This window comes from Cyanistes caeruleus, chromosome 1 (genome assembly GCF_971803275.1).
Source record: "Cyanistes caeruleus chromosome 1, bCyaCae1.hap1.1, whole genome shotgun sequence".
Taxonomy (NCBI): Eukaryota; Metazoa; Chordata; class Aves; order Passeriformes; family Paridae; genus Cyanistes; species Cyanistes caeruleus.
This window is the reverse complement of record NC_141701.1, coordinates 103,252,816-103,270,184: the sequence shown is the minus strand read 5'-3', so window position 1 is coordinate 103,270,184 and position 17,369 is coordinate 103,252,816. Positions and strand designations below refer to the sequence as shown.

Here is a 17,369-nt window from a genome sequence, read left to right as displayed (position 1 = left end):
ATGGGAAGTACAACAGCGGAGTTGGTAACACTGACCTCTCACTAGGAAATTCCTCACTTCATGCTCATAACACAAATTTTTTATGTTGAGAGTAGTGTAAGTGCAAGTGGAACGTCTCTTTCATTCACTAGAGTTTTGTGGGGTTTTTGAGTAATTAAAAAAAAAATAAAAACCAGACTTCAGTGGCAAGAGAGAAGATTCCAGGTATTCCCAATTCATGCAACCACAGGCACCTGGGATATGACTCATCATTAAGTCAGGCCCTACTGAAATAATTGTAACTACACAAAACTAGGCACTATTTAAGAAATATGACAGATGAAAAGCAGTATTCCGTGATCTTAACATTTAAGTTGTAGGATAATGCTTTTTAAGCTGAGTATCTGAGAACTTTCTCTAAGGGCTCAGTATTGTTTTCACAATAATACATCTAAAATCCAAGAGCTTGCACCAAGACTACAAATAAGTTAAACGAAAAAAAGAGGCACCCCCCCAAATCAGTACCCAAATAAGGATGTGCATCCATTTAGCCTAAATTAATTTAGGTTATTTAAATTAAAGCAATGTGATTTTCTCATGCCAACAGTTCGTGTAGAAGGCCCAAGTTTTAAGGCCAGTTCAAACCAACATACAAAGGAGTAATGTGGAAGAATAATCATTTCACTAAACCACCACACTATTTTGTCAGTCAAAGAGCAGAACGCATTTGCCTAATTCAGGTGCCCAAACTAAAACTGTTTTCTACATGATACCTGGATCAGCAATGGAAAGCTTCCTCCAGAGACATTGTTAACATAAGGCACTGAACCGAGATTCTAGAGTTAGGTGTACAAATTACCCCTGAGATCAAATGTGTTCACCATGCCACCATGGGCCAAGTGTATCCAGTGTTTAAACGGCACCTCAAATATGTGGTCATGAGGTGACCGTGAAATGCAACCAATCTTAAAACCAAAGCAACTAAGACAGGCACAAAATAAGAAGTTGGAAAACAAATACTAAAAACAAGAAGCTACAGAGCAGATGGAGAAGACTTCTTTCTGGTCAAGTCACCATCAGAGACACAAAGTGTCAATGCCACATGGACACCTAACCATCAACACACAACATTACAGCAGCTCATTGTGAGTAAAAGTTACATACAGTGGTACCTGTATAGTATTTTACTGCTTCACAATGAGCAGACATCCCAAATACACTCCATATCAATTGACTACCAATTCACAATATGGTATTACAAACATTATTTGGCCTAATTCAATCTATGTAGCCACCAGGTATTTCTGGCCCCTGTGGACTATTCCTCCCAGTCCTGCCAAAAGGATTCCCAGTACAGAGATTTTTCTCCCTGAGTAGCATCAGGGCATGTGTCTGTATCAGGGCTGAGGTATGTGATTATATATGCACATATATGCCAAGGGAAAGGTTGCTGAGGAAGTCAGTAAAAAAGCAAAACAAAACAAAGTAAAACAAGTAAGTCATCTCTGCCTTTTCAGTGCTTAGCTCCACCCCAGCTGAAACCAGAACACAAGTATTCAGACAGGAATTTTACCCTAGGTTCTCTCCTCAAAGGCATAGCTAGAGGATTTAAATACAAAGTGGGGGAGATAGCATATGAATCTGCAAAGGAAAGGAGTATATGGAAAGAAAAGAGTATTAGGTGAGATCACAAGGAAGATTTTAATGACAGGAAAGTAAGATCAGAAGAGCAAAAAAACATGAAGAAGGAAATGGTTACTGGGAAAAAGAGAACAGAAAGGGGAAAGGTAACAGAGGGATAATGATGGTACTGGAATATAACTTCAAGAGGAAACAAGAAGGATGGGGAAAGGATCCCAATCAAGACACAGCTTGCAGTGGCAAAGTTACTGGGAAACAAATGAGCTGGTTATTTGAAACAACAAAAAATGCAGGACTAGTCACCTGGATAGAGACAATAAATACACAGACAAACAAAAGGTTACAGGGGGCACCTTCTCTGGTAAGGCCACAACAGTAGGTGGCAACAAGGGGAAGCCCGGTGCACAGTCCTTGAGAGCAAGAGCAACCTAGAGAAGGTGACAAAGATGAACGGTGGCAAATATCCCCCAGCCACAATGGTACTGGGAGCACTAGGGAATTTCTCTAGGTACAACCGAAAAGCTCCTAGACAGATCTGAGTATCACTAGGGTTATGAGGATTTCTGGGATACAATAGGGTGAAAGGAAGCAGCACAGAAAAAGGACAGGGAGGACACTGAGCAAGTGAACACCCCAAAACAGTGCCCGGCGAGGTTACGGACAAAAGCTCACAGGAAAAAAAGAGGGCAGAGGCGTGGGACGAGCAGGGCCTGAGATGGCTGAGCTGGGCAGTCCCGGGGTCGAGGGGAGCACAGCGAGGGCTGCGGGAGGACGGCCCGAGGTCTGAGAGCCGCCGGGGCGGGACGGAAAGGCTGGGGCAGCCACCGAGGCGCCCTGGCCATGCGGGGGCCGCGGTCACGGGGAAAGGCCGGGGAATGACGGAGAGAGGGAGGGAGGAAGCGGGCAGCCCCCCGGCGACCGGGCAGATCCTGCGGGGCTAGGGCAGCCAGCGGGGCGCTCCCGCACCCCGGCGGGGGCGATGCGTTCTGAGTGCGCAGTTCGCGGCCTCCCCGCTCCGGCCCGGCCCGCGGCTCCGGGGCCGGATCCACGAGCGGGCCGGGCAGCCACCACCGCCGCCCCCGCGCTCCGGGGCCGGGAGCGCGCCCGAGAGAAGAAAGGCAGGCGGGCTGGCAGGCGGGCGGGCCGGGCCCGACCGCCCCTTCCCCCGTTCCCCGCGGCGTGACTCAGTGCCGGGCCCCGCGCCGCCGCCTTCGCGTCCTGCCGGGCCGGCTCAGGCTGGGCCGGGCCTCGCTGCGACACAACGCCGCGGCCTCCCCGCACTCACCAGCATCGCGCGTCCCGCAGAGTCAGGGCCACGTCCGCCCGCCCCTTCCGCCTCCGCCGGGCCCGGATCCGCCGCGGCCGCCGCCTCCCCCCGGCGCGGCCCGGGGATCGCGGAGGCGCCGCCCCTCGCTGTCGCCCCGCCCCGGCTTACGGCGGGCGGGGGAAGCGGGGCTGCGGCAGGGCCCGGTGGGGCTGGGGCTTGGCCTCGGCCTCTGGCGGAGCCTGGCCGCCCGCATGAGCTTCTCGGCGGGGGAGGCCGGCCGGCCGGCCGGCCCACCGTCATCTCCTTGGCTGCCAGGCCCTGCCCTGCCCGAGGGGTCGTTGCGCCGACCCCTCCCCGAGTTAGTCCAGTGCCTGAAGAGCTGAAGAGTGAGCTGAAAGACTTGGGAGTGATGACTGATGAAACATCCAACATGAGCCGGCAAGTGTGCGCTCCTCAGGCCAGAAAGCCAGTCCAGCTTGGGCTGCATCAAAAGCAGCGCTGGGGCCAGCAGGGCGAGGGAGGTAGTTCTGCCCCTCTGCTCTTCTCTGGCGAGACCCCAGCTGGAGTGCTGTGTACACTTCTGGTGTCCTCAATAAAAGTACATGGAGCTGTTGGAGCAAGCCAAAAGAAGTCCACGAAGTTGATAAAAGGAATGGAGCACCTTCCCTATGAACACAAGTTGAGAAAGCTGGGGCTGTTCAGCCTGGGGAAGGTTGTGTGGAGACCTCAACAAGCTTCCAGTGTCTGAAGAATCCCAGAGGGAAGCTTGGAGAGGGGCTCTTTGTCAGGAACTGTAGTGATAGGACACAGAGTAATGGGTAGAAATTCAACAAAGGGAATTTTGAGTCAGATACTTGGAAGAAGTCCTTTACTGTGAAGGTCGTGAGATGCTGGAACAAGGGAATAAGTTGTCCAGGGTTGTGGATGCCCCAGCCCTGACAGTATTCAAGGCCAGGTTGGATAAGGCCTTGAGCAGCATGGTCTAGGGGGAGGTGTCCCTGCACATGGCTGGGGGTGTTGGGACTAGATGATTTTTGAGGTCCATTCTAAACACTTAACATGGTTATGTTACATTACATATGATTCCATGTGTTTCAGGATGACATCATTAGATATGATAAGGACTTTCCTCCATCCATAGCTAAGCAGCTGCTTCTGTATTTATGAGAAACATGGTTTTCTAAAGTGTCCTGGCCACAGTGAATGGCACCACACCAAGTCTGGGACCCTGAGTAGATGGTACAGCTGTGTGTGAACAGTGTGCCTTTGTCAAGCGGGTGTTAAATCAAACTGTGAAACTCCTCTGAGTTATTCATGTCAGGAATCTCTAAGTTTATGAGCATTGCCTTGAAAACTTTCATTACGTGTGGCTTTTGTAAGAACATAGAAATCTTTCTGTAATTGTGAGTTTCAGAGTAGTAACAAGACAACTTGGAAACAACACTGTGGAGAGAAGAGGATAGAAATTGAAAGAAAGGCTGTTATATTGTTCAACTGTGAGCTGCTTAGAAGATGTGTTAAGGTTTTTGGTCTGACTTATTGAAGGATAAGTTACATGAACCTGTTTGCAATCTGCAAACAAATTTAAGCAAAACTACCTACTGTAGATAACTTTAATATGTGATGATAAAACATAAACCTCCTAGCAAATTTTCATCACTTATATGTGGATTGAAAGTGGGGCAGTGATTTTGTCTTTCTAAAAGTATGAAATTGATGATACAAAATCATACCAAAATTAGGACAGGTTTCAGAAAAGTAGTATTTTGGTGTCAGTTCTGTCTTATTTATTCCTGAAGATTGAAATTATATTGCTGGAGCAGTGTTGTGAAGGAAAAGAATAAGATTTATAAAGATGTCATAAAAAGGTCTTATCCTTTTTATTAGTGTCAAGAGTTAAACCCATGAAAGTCAGTATCTTCATGGGAAAGGAAAGAGAAATGGGGAAGCAATAAGAAGAAACACAAGTTTTCTTTTCTTTGCAAAATGCTTCACTTGCATTCTGGTTCTACCAGCCATTCACCTTTTCTGAAAATTTGCCTTCTCAAAGCTAATGGTCCTTAGTCATGTAAGTGCTGGAAAAATTATTTCACTGTATAATAATGCCTTCCCATGACCCAGCCTACTGAAGTGGACACAAGCAAAGTCAGTGACACAGCTCTTCCAATGAAACAGTGCTGACTAAGGAGCACTGTCTGAGGAACTGGTTTAATGTGAAGCAGGGACACTGTCTTGGTTGGTTGGGTGGCATCACGATGCTTATATTAGTTTTGCCTATGTAGATATATTTTTCAAATGCCATTCCTAGGCATGACTAAATTTCTGGTTTGCTGACATATGTGAATTGTAGTAGAGGAGCGTTTGTGTGGGTCAGTATCAGCTTGGCTAGTTCTGCATGATGTGTTAAAGACTGGGATAGTGAGGGCAAACAATAGTCTGTGGGGGACAGGAACCAGATTCAAAGGATGGTGGACTAATCATGAAATGTAAGGACTGATTTAAAGACTAGTCTTGGAAAATTAAGTTTTGGTGCTGCATTTTACAGCAGCTGACTTAGCAAGAGGTAAAGGCATCATTGTTTTAAAGCCTAAAACAAGGGGACAGTAGAGCTATGGATAGCAAAGAAAGTGGAAGAGAGATGACAGGAGGGGAACAAAACAAGGGGAAAAGGAAGGCCTGGATTGTCACCATCTTCCACTAAACTGTATTTTTTTTTTAGCTTTTATGATTAACTGCAGTACTAGCCTGAGATCTGACAGTTTGGAGTGTTGAAATTTGTTTCTCTTTTTCCCCAGGGCTGCATTAAGATTTGTGTTCACTTTATAGAGGCAAGGCCCAGTTCCCTGGTTTTATTCATGATAGTGGTAGCTAAGTTGACATTCTGAAAAGGCAGGCCATAAAAAAAGCCTCACAATTCGGACATGGTGCATAACATGGCTCCATACATCCATTGAAAGAATTCCAGCAGCAGGGTACATGAAGCAGTAACGACAAAGAGAAAAGGGAATTGAATGCAGGGAATTGAATGCCAAAATACCTGTTACCAAAGTACTCATAGCAGGATGGCTAATGCATTTTAAATTGTCCAATGGAATTTATGTACTTTGTATGAAAGGAGAGAAACTTTCCCTAGAGACTGAGGCAGTGAGAGAAATCCACTCTTTTTTACTAAAACGAATTTGTGGTGCTGCTGAGGGGGGCCTGTATTCAAAATAACTTGCAGGTCTGACACTTGTTGCATCAGCAGTGAATCAGCATACACTAAGCAAGAAAATTATCATGACAATGTTTGCTGTCAGTTTAAGTAGGTAGCTCCCTCAGCAAAGAAGAAAAGCCTGAGTCATTCAAAGACACAGAGTAGCAGCGGCTGCTAGTTTATTACTACTGTCAGGAATCTAGGCTGTTTTGGAGGGATACCTTCCCTGCTAGCTACATACACAGTGATGGTCTGAAAACAGTAATTGTATCACCCCCTCCACACAGCCAGGAGGACAGGCTTGGTATAGGCAGGGTAGATGACAACCAGATTTGGTAAAGGTTGCATGGCTGTATTGAACATCTCTTGCTTTTTCTGGCAGATCTGTTTTCCTCAGTGTTTTTGTCAAGAATGTTTTGCTAAGCTCCTAAGTGGTGGTTCCCCATTTAAATGCTTTATTCCTGCTTTTGAGCTGAGCACAGTTTTCTCCTTAGCTCTGAGAGCCTCTGTTTTTGAGCTAGTGAGAGGCTGCAGGTGTTTTCCTCTTAATGTTTCTTCTTGGGAGGGGTGCAAGCTAAGACACAGGAAATAAAAAACAGCATGTTTGGGAAAGGGATGTATGGTTGTGTACAGTATGTGAACATACTACCGATTTCTTCAGCTTTTTTGTTGAGTTGAAAATTCGAGTTTCAGGATTTTCCATGATTGCTTGTAATCAGTCTTGAGCTCAGTCTGTCACACACATTTGTATAAAGTAACTGAGAAGAGATATCTTCTGTACTTCCAAATTCAAAGGTGGTCAAAAGAATCTGTGAATGACAGATGATACTCCACTGCTCTGCTGCTTCTTGTGCTGTGAACCTTTATGGGAAGGTGAAAAACATTTTGCAGAGATGAAATTGTTCTTCACAAAGGCCAGTCTCTGCATGCATCAGACAGGTAGTGCCAGGCTCCTATATTGAATAAAAAGGCAGCCTAGGAACGCTCACAAACACAGTAACCTTTGGTTAATCTGCTCCTTTTATAAGCACAGGCCAATGTTTTTATTGTTAAGCACTCTGGCTGTATCACCAGCAGGAGCAATACAATGTGTATACAGACGTGTGTGTAGAGGGCACACGACCAGCTCTCCTCAAGCTTTCTGTTTTTTTCTCTTCTCTGACAGGTTGTCTGTCACCAGGACAATTGTTTTTTTTTTTTTTCAGAGGTTTGCTGCAATCTGAATTCCAGCATTAGAGCAGAGAAAAGGAACAGAAAAAAGTTGAGTTATAAGGGAGCTACAACCATGTTTTGCTCCATGAGCACTTTGGCCTAATCACTTGTAACAGCTCTGACCTCAAATTGGGATGTGGAGGTGTTATGCAGAATAGGATCACAAGAAGTTAAGCATCATTGCCCATCCAGAGCAAGGACAATTAACATCTCTTTGGGTAGAAGATGAGCAAATATTTACCTTGTGCTCAGTTTTAGGATATTTAGATTACAAAATGAAGAGTATTTGTTCATACATCTAAAGGTACACATGTGCTCTGGGTATTCATAATAGAAGATGGTGGTAGTTTTTTTGTTTGGTTGTTTGGGTTTTTGTTTTGGTTTGGTTTTTCCTTTGCAATAATTTCTAGACTAAAAGCTTTCAATCAAAAATGGTCTCCTTCTACTAATGCCTCTCCTGTGGCAAATAATGCACTGATCCACTGCCTTTTCTTTTTCCATCCTGTCCTTTATAGGGCTGAAGATTTTTCTTGGGCCTGAGATCCAAGACTTGGCATTGGTTTAACTCATTAGAGCTCTTTCTTTGTAGGAGTTTTTACAGACTGAAAGACAACCTTGGTTATGCTTCTCTTTTTTCTTTTGTAAATTTTGAGTAGCAGCTAATCTGCTGCTAATGCAGCAGAACTCTAAGTTTCATTGATCTTTACTAAAGCTAGTATTCTTTTTGGTTTTTTTCTGTAGTTATTTGATATTTTGTGATGATGAACAGGCAGCTGTTCAGACACAGCATGTGTAACAAAGGAAATTGATGTTTTGTATGAACATTTTTCACAGAGGAACACTGCTCTTTGGGCTTTTTTCTCACTATATTTTTACCTGAGGGAGGGAGAACAAGGAAGAGCAGTGTCACAGGAGCAAGCCATAGGTCAGATTTTCACACAGCATATTCAAAATAAGAGTTTATCCTGGCTGCATTCTTCCTCAGACTTCCTTCAGACCTTCCAAGGCTCACTTTCCTTGGTTTGAGCCCACTGAGATGCTTCACAGAACACGTTCTCTTGTAGGGTAATTAGACTCTCTCTGATCAGCATTGGGTGTAGCCTCTTTGCAAGGAATTCCTAGAAGCAGGAAGGTCTAGTAAGGAGCATGGCAGGAGATTTTTTTGTAGTGTATTTAAATACTGACAAGCTTCTGATTTTTCCTTCACTGCCATGAAACTTCAGAGTTTATGTGCTTAAACCTTATGTTTTCGGTCTTGTAGAGGCTTTTAGTAAGAAAAAAGGTGGAGGAAATATTTGTATGCTAACTTCTCACTAGCTTGACAGGGAAACCTAGTGAATTGTTATATATTAAATATGTGGGTACAAACTGCAGGATGGGAAATTTTAGTGAGGTATTAAGAAAAAGTTCTTTACTTAAGGGTGGTGAAGCCTTGGAACAGGTTGCCCAGGAAGGCTGTGGATGTCCCAGCCCTGGCAGTGTTCAAAGCCAGGTTGGATAGGGCCTGGAGCAACCTAGTCTAGTGGGAGATGTCCCTGCCAAATGGGATGGTCTTTAAGGTGCCTTCTAGCCCCTTAACATTCTGATTCTAAAACAATCCCAAAGAGAATGATTTGTAGTAAGTTAATGTGTTATCTGTACATGTCAGTGTATGGCACCAATGTAAGATGAATGTTGGCAGGAATGGTAAGAAGACAGGTGGTTTGCACAGTCAGGAAATCAGATGATACCTGAAAAGCTGTCTGAAATGTAGCCTTTTCCACAGAAATCTCTGCAAGTCTCTGCTTTTGATATTTGTGTGTGGGTCTGTGGGTACCTATGACAGTCAAAAGGAGCTCCAGCACCTCTGGGGGATCTACAGGCTTTGAAGATTGCTCTTTCCATGAAAAGACCCTTGGTGTGGGACTGATGGTGAGGCTCACGAACAGACACATCAGCCGGTGCCAGAGGACACTGGTCCTTTGCCTGGCACAGCAAAACTCAGCAGTGCTGCCCTTTACTGAGCATGCAATGTTTCTCTAACACAGAGATTTCAACCCTTTGCCTCTTCTCCCCCATGGTCTGGCTCTTCTATCAGCTAGGGAGGTCACTGTTTCTTGAGCTTTTAGTTCTAGGGTTGACCCTTCCCTTTTGGTACTAGTTCAGGACATCTCATGAATTGGAAACTGCTTCTTCATGGCTTCTGTTTTCTGCCTTTGCTTATGAACAGCGCTTGCAAGAGCACTGCTGCTGCAGCTTCCTCCAACTTTGCCTGGATGCAGCTCTGCTGTCTCTAACTGGTATCCTCAGCACAGACCCTCCATTGCCCTTACCAGTGCTGCTGGAATGTGAGGTTTGTTGGCACTAACTCAGGAGCTCACTGGAGGGGTAGATACAGGCATAGGTTATAGATGTGTGCTTGTGTGCCTGCATCTTTTCTTCCTGGTTTCCAAGACATCATTATGCTTGTTTTGTACCAGGAGTAGGCAGAGGCAGTACCATTTTCTGCTGCTGTTTTCAATATGAATAATGGTGTTTTGCTTAAAAGAAGTTTGTTCAGACAGACACAAATATTTCCTCATTTCAGACAGGAATCCATCCATCTTCAGTAGCTTACACCAACATCTCCAATGACACACTGGGTGTCTTTCCCTTTTCCCCTGTACACCAGTCAAGAAATAAGCCTTAATGGGGAGAGGCCAATAGTTTTTCTGCATTCCAGGGTTGCAGACAAACTTGCTGGGGTGATACATACTCGAAGTCTCAATCTCTATCCTCTATACAGGACCCTTTCCTTCAGGTATATTTAGCTGAGGTGTTTTAAACTGATCTACACAACTGAGTCAGTTATTTGTTTTCCCTGAGTGTTGCAGGGAAAACCTGTTCAGTCCACATGGCTTAAAGCAAATTGGGATCCAAGTGCTTTACTGATCTGTCAACAACATGAAATTAAGCAGTAGTCAGTGAAGTGTTGCATTTGAGATTAGCAATAGAAATACAAATGGTAAACTCCCAAACTAGACATATACTCATGTTAAATTCCTCTCTGTAACAAGAGCAGAGGAGAATTCTGAAGTGCTCCAAGCCTTTCCGTAGGAAAGATGTGGATTATGTAAAGCCCTGATGAGAACTCATTTATACCCATGGTATAAATTCCTTTCTTTACGTAGTCTGGATGTCCAGATGAATTTACAGGGATGCCTTGCAGCTGTACCCAACACCATGGCCTCCAAGGGCAGGGACATCCTCCTGGGCACAGGTCTCTAGTCTTTAAAGGTCCAGTAAAGTCAAAACCTTGAATTAATTTGCCATACTGAGGTAGTATAATCAATAAATGTCCAAAAATAGTTTGTGTGATTACTGTCTAGATCAGATAGATTTTAGTGATTTGCCTAATGAGAGCTGCCAAAATGCCTTAATGTTCCTATCTCAGAAGTCTGAGAAAAAAATAATCTTTATAGCTTGGACACCTATTCTGTAGGCTAATAGCAACTGCCTTCACACCATTGCAGGAAAAAGTGGTAGACTTAGAGGAGCAAGTAATAATTTTTTCCCTAATTCTCTTGGGTTTTTTTCAGTGAAGTACTCAAAACTCAGATAGTAACAGATGATGTACATTTTTTTCTTAAAAAGGAAGGTAATTTACAAGTCAATTATGAAGGAATTAAAATTGCTGTTGTAAAAGAAACCAAGTACACTGTGTTGTTTATCACTGATACTCTTAGTTGTCATTATGTCTGCTTTTTTTCTTCAACCATGTACAATGGGTTTTCTGCATATCATTGCAAAATTAGCCCACTTTGCTGGATAATAAATACTCTTATCTCTTTGCTAAGCAAAAGACTACATAAAATGAATAATAGTAGTATTTGAAAAACCTAGTGCTCCAAAAAGCCATTATTAAAGTACACTTGAGCAATAATTCCAGGCAACAATGTCTCCACTCCTTGAAATTCATCATAGTGTGATTACACTAAACTTGATTAAAATCTGGGGCAGTTTAGAGTGTCATCTACTTAGAGACATTACCAAATGTCTCTAAGATGTCTACCTCTGTTAGAAATAAACACACAAAAATAGCCTAAAAAGCTGAAAATATGCTCATTTTACTCTTCACATTTTGGTTTCCAGAAACAAGGTATAATAATAATAATAATAATAATAATAATAATAATAATAATAATAATAATGGATTCACATATCTGTAGGAGCCTCATGGACTTCAGTTATACAATATAGCAAGACAACAAAATGTTTTGTCAGAACTAAATGCAGTGTTTGGGCCCAGATGCCATATCCAGGCTGTTATGTCACCACAACACCCCTCGGCTCTATGCAGATCAGTTTTTAACTCCTATTGGCTTTTTTTTTTTCTGCTGAAGACACAGAATAGCATAAATATTGACCTTTTAATACAAGCTTGGCTCTATGCTTGGGAAGGATTACTTATCTTTAAAAGCACAGCAATTTTGTTAACATCAGAGTATGAGACTGATGGTCAAAAAGTATACTACCCCCACCTCTTGCACCAGTTAAGGCTATCAGTCAAGATCATGCTATGTCAGTAAGGAAAATAATGGAAAATAATACAAGTGATTCCCAAGGCAACTAATCCCTGGGGCACAACATATGAAAACACTTGGTAATAATTCTAATGACATCAAAGTTAGTAAATCATGCAGGTGCTTTGTACACCCTCAGAGTACACACCGTGAATGGTCAATTCACAAGCTGTAGAGTTGTAGACTGAACACAGGACAGCTGCAGCTGGACTGCAGACATCTTATTTTTCCTCTATCCTTACCAGTAAATACGATACTGATCATTCCTTTTGTTTCCATGCTGTATAAGATGACTTGATAAAGCTGGGACTGATAATTACCAAGATTCTCTACACATCATGTACTGGGCTTGCTGCTAAGGGTTGTGTTATTTTTTTTTTTTTATTTCCCATGTTCAAGAAATTTGTCCAATGGATTGTCTAAATTGGAATATTTACCATTCTTTAGAACACACAAGAGAATAAAATGTTAAGTGTGATTTAATTTTCAATGTGAATAATTTTGGTTTTGCCAAATATTTAACATCAGTTGGTCAATATCTGATAGTAACTGATGCATCACTGCAGCCAAGCTCCACCACAAAGGTGCTGTGTACTCAAGCAGGGCAGCTGGTGTAAATATACTTGAGGTGCTAAATATTACTCCTCTTTGACACAAACATGAATAGCTTTCCATTTAATTTGAAACATCCTGAATACCACTGCTTAATATTGGATATGCAACTGAGATTTATTTCAGTAGTGGAAGACTACCATTGCAAGTAGACTACACCCTATTACAGAAATCTCCAGAAAATCCATTACTGTCCAAATGAAGGAAGTACACACAGAGAGTTTTTTAAGTGGGAATCTACATTCTTGCACTTTATTTTACTGAAGTGTAGTTAGTTATTGATCTGGTTTTCAAAATATTCAGAAACTAGCACTTAAGAGAGCTATTAGATAATATTTGTTAAACCGATCTCTAGGGAGCTAAAATTTTTCATTTGCTCATTGACTCAATTACTATCATTAAAGCCTCCATTACTTCAGAGCTGTGACCTGTTCTCAGTTTACTTCTGATTAATTAAACAGTGAAATTATCCTAACTTCTAATAAAGTGATTCATATATCGGTTTTTAATATTTTTTCTAAAGCAATACTGATCTGCCTTATAAGGATCATGTAAAGTCAAGTGTTTCTTATTTTGAAATGACCTCTCAATTTTTTATGGATTTAAGGAGCTCTGTTAAACTATTATTACTGTAAATGTCTTATATTAGCCTGATTCCTTCTTGTTAAGACTTTGAGAATTTACTTAAAGGTAGGAATTACAGACCCCTACAGATAGAGGTCTATCTATTAAGTTTGGGCAGCCATTTTTACAAAGCATTACAAATTATTGACAGACACTCGATTCCTGACTGCTTCACATTGCTGAGGCTGTTCAGAAGGCTTGTGTGATTTTCTGCAAGGACATATGGTGGCTGTTGTTTTTGTTTACTGTCCCTGACATTTCTACCCTCCAAAATTCCAGGCATCAACAATCGGTCTCATTAAATTCTTGCTAAATAAAAGCTGTAAATGCAGCAATGGGAGGAGATGATGGGTAGGTTCTGAGCTCTGGCTCCAGCACAAAGCACAGTGCCTGTGTGCCATTAGGCAGTAAGTGATCTGCATGTGTGTGGGGGCACGTGGTGAAGAAATGGGACTCCCACCCTCTCTGCTGCTGTTATTATGACATTTTTATCAAAGAGGTTATTAATGGACCAGTGTTGCTCTATTGGAAGTCAGTGGTGCTCAGAATGGATGGTGTCTGTGCTTCCAAAGATAGTGGATTGGTTGAGGGGGAGGAGGAGGAAAGGAATCTTTCAATAATGGTATCTTAACAGGCAAAGTTTCTATTTCAGTATAGCTGGAGGGTTTTGAAATGTCCCACTTTTAAGCTGGAAGGTTATTGTATAACATAGAACAACTCTTCAGAGCTGGGTTAGGTATACTGCCTCATATTTGTGCAGCCAAATTGCATGTAGATTGCCTTTTAGAGGTGCTGAGGAAATCTAAGTTTCTATGCCTGCTGTTGGTATTCAGCACTGAAGGTGCTTTATTGAAGTGCCTAACAATTACAGCTCCAAGTTTGAAAATGTGATCCTTTATAAAAAAGCACAGAAACTTAGCAAAATTATTCTTCCATGACTTTACAAGCATAGTACTTGGTTGCAGTGTGCTTCATATAGCTGTTGTGCCTTTTCATCTCTGTGTATTGCTAGTGGAAAGTGCAAAATTCTATGAAGCAAGTTTTTACAGCAGCTCATGGTGGATTGAAAAGACTTGATTTCTCTTAGGGGTGTGTGCCAGAGAAAAATTGATCAATGATGGAGTCAAATGCATAGTGCTAGTTGCAGGTGCAGTCTGAATTTCTGCAGTATAAATATAAAACACCAGAATTTTACAGTATTTACAGAATTATTGCCTAACAAAAGCAATCAGCTGGTCTGATTGAAGCCACCAACATACCAGAATAAACCAACAGCAGGAACACCACAGAACTAAAAAAGCATGTTAACATTGCTGTTTAATTTATAAGATCCTGACAAGAGAGAATCTAAGAATCTTTCAGTGTTAATTTTGTGCAATTCTCTTCAAAGTGCATCCGTGTTGTAGGGAGGCACTATTTTTGTAAGAAACTGCAAGAGGCACTGAAATTCTAAGGTCTTGTTTTTCACATCTAAAGATGAAGGCAAGTACACAGGGAGATTTCCCAAACACATAGGTTCCAAGCCCCTCATGCATTAAAGAGAAGTTAAGCATGGACATGGTGTTAAAAATACTACCTGAATTGTGATTTGCAAGTGAAATAGATAAATTCCTTTTCAAAAGCCTGCAGGAACTGATTCCCTCCCTCTCATTTGTTTCTTTTCTAGCTCTACAGAATTTGCTCTGGGAAAAAAAAATAGAGAAACCTTCAGTACTGAAAGCATTTGAAAAAATATGGTGAGTCAGAGGAAAAATATATTGCAACCATTGGCAAGTGATGCGCTGGTAGATGGAGGCAGCACAGAGAATGGCACATATTGAAGTAAGAATCCCTTTGCCTGAACCATAACATGCTCCCAGCTGGACAGAGATGGGCAGGGAGCTGGTATTTACCATCACAGGCCTTTCATACAGCACCAGGATCTCTTCACTACCTCTGTGTTCAAATGTTGATCAAAAGCAAATATATATGAAGTTAAACACCACAACCTGTGCAGAGATTACTAAATACAGCACTCAGCTACTTTGTGAATTGAGGTTGTTCTCCATTCTATAGCTGTCAATGAACTGGGCAAGTTTTTAACCTCTGTTCTAGCCAGCGATTGCTGAGAGTTTTAGGGAAACAAATGCCAGTTATTGCTGAGTGTAAGAGACACAAGGCACCTTACCTTCATACTGCTAAAATAATATAAATCCCACCGACCCTGCCCAGCAATGAACGTGCTTGAGCCCTGCTATTCTACCCTGTTCTAACTCTGTGAAGTGGCATCAAAGCCAGGAATAGGAAGGGCAGTTCCTCGCCAGAACAGGACAGATGTTGTTGGCTGTGAAGCCACACCCATTTTTCCTTTTCATGGGCAATTTATGCCTTCTTCACTTGGTTTTGAACTCTGTCTCTCGTGCTGGGTCTAGCACAGTCAGGCAAGAAAACAGTGACATTTAAACATGCCCAGGGAAATAAAATGTCTGGGGAAATAAATATGCCCAGGGAAGAAATTTGTTTGAAACAGAAGAAGATGAAAAATTATAATATTATCTCAGAAAAATACTGTTTCTGCATTAATACTATATTAATTATTAACACTAAAACTATATAGTAATATTATTGCATTAATAATTATTAATGTCAAGTTTCTGTATTTCTAAAGACATCTTTAAAAGTTATTCAATTATTGTTGCACAGTAATCACAGAATCTGCTGCAATTGCTTTATAACATTGTAACCTTCATAGGTACTGAGCAGTCAGGATTTTAGCTATGAAATGCTGAGGAGTCCCAAAGCCATTACAGCTAAAATGTGTAGTAATCACGACTTTAAATAAAGGCTGATGTCTTTGTAACTTCTCTCAGTCTTTGCATTTCTGTCATCAAAAAAGCAGTGTAAGTCACCACAGACATTTTCTTTTTCCCTTCTCTCCATTTTCTTTTGCCTTTCTTTATCCAATTTTTCTATTTCATGACCTCATTTTTTTTTTTTTTTACCATTTAAATCCTAAATGTTTTAATAGGCTATATGACCTTTTCAGTTTAAAAGCAAAGCAAAACAAAGCAACAAAACTAGTTCTGGACATTTGTCATTGATTTCCTGGACATTTTTCATTTCTGAACTTTTCTTCTCTGGTATTTTGTTTCTCTTATGAAATTTGAAATTAACCTTTTGCATTTTGTTCATTCATATTTATCTTTTCCAGTTATTAGTGTCTTTCTTTTTACTGCCTCTTTAGTCTTCCAAACCTATTTAACTCTGTCTTCTGTCTGGTTTATCTTTGAGAATCATGAATGACAACAGTCAGAACATGACAGAAAATGTTCAGGTTGACTTCAAAGACTGGAAGACAATCTTTGGAACACGAAAAAGAGAAGATATCATTGGTATGAAAGATAGGCTCAGGGGACAGTTTCAATTGATCAAAAAGTCCTTGATCTTGGAGAACCTCAAACACAAGATTAGCAATATACAAATTTAATGGATGTGCTTATTCATGCCTTTGGTGAATGAGGTTAATACCCATACCTCCATTTTACAATTAAATGCAAACAAGAAAAATCCTATTCCTGGTCCTAAAGTTAATATTCATCTAGGCTTTATAGCTTTAAATGCCTATATAAGATTTCTCAAGGGAAAATTTCATCAAAACGGAGAACAAGGTTTACAAAAATGAATTTCACCTTGTGCTGAGATGTATCTCAATTTAGTAACCGGAAAGAAAAATGGCAGCCTGATTATCAGAATTATTGAGTACCCCCAGGTTTTGCATAGCTTATAAGCAGCAGCTAAACTCAGTGGCTCTGGCAAAGAGATCAACTTTATTGGAGTATATTAAGTCAGGCCACTGATTTTGAAATATTTATCTGCAAGAGGTTGGTACAAGTTGCATGAAAACCTGGGACAGCCATCACTCAAATCTCAGGGTTTCCAGATGTCAATTCTGTTCATTAATCATGGGTTGTCCTTGGGTTTTTTAAATACACATAGTGCAGTGGTACTATGGGTAATCTAACAAAATATAAACAGGCAAATAGTTTTGTATGTGGCATGCCCATGTTTTCATAGGGTGTATCTGTTGTAAGCTCTGTTTCAGCTTGCATTCCCGCAGATGTATCATTACAGAAAGTAAAGTAAGATACCTGGCATGGGCCTATAAAGATGTGACTGGGTCTGTTTTCAGGTTAGCTCCATATCATATGAAAGCTGGATTAAGTCTATGCTTAGACAATAACCTCTTTTGACAGTTCCTATAGCTGGCATCAATAACTCTTTCAAATTCCTTCCCAGATCTCAAAAACACAGTGAAAAG

The 17,369-nt window shown here is 41.5% G+C and overlaps 1 protein-coding gene and 1 long non-coding RNA gene across 2 annotated transcripts in view; one reads left to right on the top strand and one right to left on the bottom strand.

The window, feature by feature from the left end:
- CUL1 (cullin 1) overlaps window positions 1-3,188 on the bottom strand; it is a 54,041-nt gene extending 50,853 nt beyond the window's left edge. Inside the window, exon 1 of the mRNA XM_086845707.1 lies at window positions 2,906-3,188. The gene's annotated coding sequence lies outside the window, so the exon portion shown is untranslated. The remainder of the gene's footprint in view (window positions 1-2,905) is intronic.
- LOC147655794 (uncharacterized) lies at window positions 3,039-15,911 on the top strand. Its single transcript, XR_015274905.1, has 2 exons — window positions 3,039-3,565; window positions 14,739-15,911. It is a non-coding gene; the product is annotated as an uncharacterized LOC147655794 (long non-coding RNA).
- Window positions 15,912-17,369: the final 1,458 nt, after the last annotated feature.